This window comes from Rhagoletis pomonella, unplaced genomic scaffold (assembly GCF_013731165.1).
Source record: "Rhagoletis pomonella isolate Grant_MI unplaced genomic scaffold, Rhpom_1.0 Rhpom_scaffold_00002, whole genome shotgun sequence".
NCBI lineage: Eukaryota > Metazoa > Arthropoda > Insecta > Diptera > Tephritidae > Rhagoletis > Rhagoletis pomonella.
Window position 1 is genome coordinate 35,744,649 of NW_023458556.1, and position 3,244 is coordinate 35,747,892.

The window sequence follows — 3,244 nt, forward strand, 5'->3', positions numbered from 1 at the left end:
GCAAATATTTCCTACATTTGTCTGTACGTTCAAAACTGTTTGTTCACTGAAATTTTATTAAACGGCTTTGCAGGCTGTTATCCCAACTTCGAAGTTTCTATGTGAAATGCCTTTCACCCGAAATCGTTCCACATTCACGATAAAGTGAACCATTTCGGATGACGAAATTTTTCACCAGAATATTCATGATAAGGCTGATTATTTTTTATTTTATCTTCAGCGAATTACTCTTATTTAAATCATCTAAATACACGGAATGTGTTTCTTTTGTTATTAATTTTCCTAATTGGCTTGTCTAGCAGGCCTTTGAACCTCTAATAGATGTAAAATTTAATTTTATTAAGTACTGCAAGTATTGAGTTCCAAAATGAAATATGATTTAATTATATTTTAAACGTATCGCGTCACTATATTTAGTTTACTATAAGTACGTATATATATTATTTATTGCAGATAGATAACTGATATTATAGTTATAGAAAGAATTGTAAGAGCGTGAAAACGAATAAAAAAGTAAAGAAAAAAAACCACCAAACTTGTAAATAAAGAAACAGGTTTAATGGGACCTTTTCCTTTTCTAAAAGAAAGATTGCTCCAATTCCAGGATGAAGTACATAATTAAGTTGTAGGAAGAGATATCGGCTTTTAGGCCTAATCAGAAACTGAGGAGTATCACGGCCATCCTCACAGCAGCCCAAGGAGATATCACCGTTGGTATTACCGAAGTTTTTTTTTTAGAAATATATCGATATTCTCCATTAATAAAGTTAAAATGAAAACTACTGTCGTGCAGTAGTTTGTAATTTATTTTCCGAAATGGGAAAGTATCTCGCATACGCCAAAGGGTTTAGTAAAACTGTAACGATTATACAATTCTACTTAAAGGTATGGGAGGACTTGAAATTCAAGGTTAAGAAAAACCTGGTCAACAACAAAACGGAAGCGAGACCAGCAGGGGCAGGTCCCAAAAAAGCAAGTGAGTTGGGATTCGCTGAAGATGCCGAAATTGAAGCGTTGCTGAGCCGCGATGAAACGACTAAATTTTAACTTAAAAAACATTGCAAATATTTTACAAAAATTACCATGCGCTCACTTTTGAACGCCAGTGTACATCGAAAAAAGAAAAGATTTTCGTTAAATTATTATTTTTTTTTTTAGTTTTTTAGTAACTTTCTGCAGTGGAAATTTTCCAGTCATCAGATATAAAATTAATAAAAATTATTTTATTCAATTTTCAATAAAATAAATATTTTGAATTTTTGTTCCCTGTTTATACTTACGCAAGAACCGAATTAACAAAAAGCCGATCGGAGTCAACACGTATTTCTTTCTAGCGTTTATACCTTTTATTTAGAATTTTTAGAAAACTTTTGGGTATGTAGTTTTGTAGCCCATTAAATTTTAGTAGGTTAAAGTGCAAATTTCAAGACGCTACAACATCGCGTTGATTTTTAATAATTTTCATGGCTGAAGGTGTTGTGCATTTTCTTCGACAATTTCGTTTGGGATTTCGTATGGGAGCAAATGCCTAGCTAATGAGCTACAAAACTGCATACCCAAAATTTTTCTAAAAATTTTGAATTAAAAGTTTAAATTTTCTAGTGCCGTCGTCGGACAAGTACGCATTACATACTTCTGTTATGCATATACATGCCAGTCATTGTACATAGTATGTAGTTTGGGGAACGACTGCCTCACCTCGGTCGAGTAGTTCTTAAAAACCAAGCCACTGCTACCAATATTGGTTGTACAATCATGGTGTATAGCTACGGTGACCATATTAGCCAACGTAAAATAAAGGACATTTTTTTCCAAAATGATTTGGGAATACGTACATACAACTTATACGTTAAAGTACCTTACCCATATCGTAATTTAATTTAAATCAGATATTTAGCAGTTAATCAACCGATTCTGAAAAATGAAGCCAAATCCATTTCAAGGATTTCGCCATCCTTTGCTGCCAAAATGCGTTTACCATAATTCATACTGCACGCCGAAGCCAGCACACAGTGGTTCAAAATTGGATTTTAGTGTTCATAATTCACCGTAGTCTTCATTTTTCAACCAATTTTTACTAAAAACAAAAAAAACACTTTATTTTGGTGAACATTTTTTGTGGAAAATGTTTTGGGGAACTATGCAATTGTTTTCTACTAGTCGTTGTTATGTACCATTTATTAACTGGAACAGGAGAAGACATTTTCTTCAAAATTGCCACTTTTTCTGCATTTTGCACTAAAAAATTAAAACAATAAAATAAAAATTCACAAATCAGGCTCAACTGGTCTCTTGCAAATATTATAAGCTTTCATAAAAAAAATTATCAAATCAAGTGAAAAAAATGAAGGCTCCAGTGAATTATGAACACTAAATGCCAGTTTTGAACCACTGCACAGTAGGGGGTTTATTGTTCTCTTTTAGTGGAACTTGAAACTCAGCGTGCAACACGATCCTGGGCACAACTTTCCCTGTGCTTTATAGATTGTGCAAAGATTACCTATTAAATAAAAATCCTTAAGTGGGGTTATTTTATTTTTCTTATTGTGTGTTTAAAAATTTACCTCTGAAAAATGTAGAGCTGATTTAAAGGACAGTTTAAGAAATAAAGGACAAAAGGCGTCCTTTATTTTGAAAAATAATTATAAAGGACAGGGGGTTAAAATAAAGGACTGTCCTTTAAAATAAAGGACGGATGGGCACCGTATGTATAGCTATCTTAGGACCTTTTATGCGTCACAAAAACTTGCCTGCCATACGTTTCTTCCAAGTGAAAATAGTGGAAATTCGCTCATTAGCATAGAGTGATCAAAATTGGGGGCTCGTTTCTCATGTTAACTATGTACATATGCACATACATATGTATGTATTTACAAGTATTAAGTATTTATGCTACCCATGTGTCTAATCAATTAATAGAATGACCAGCGCAGCCAGATGCTGATAAATGCAATTCATGTAACCGATTGGTACGCAATCATTCCTGAAATGTCTTTTATCTTACAAATAACTATCGAATCCGTGCATTGCACATTAGGATGGTCAAAAAAAAAAAGTTGAAAGTGTTAAGCTCTCATCCGCTAGGACTTTTCTAAATGGAAAAATGGAAAGTGATTTTTTCGGATATAAAATACATGGAAAACTTCATGGGCTTTGAGGCAGTTCTAAATTTGTTTAACAAAAAAAATACGGGTATTCTTTTTCCATTTTATCCCGAATGTATTTTTGGACCACCCTATTGCAC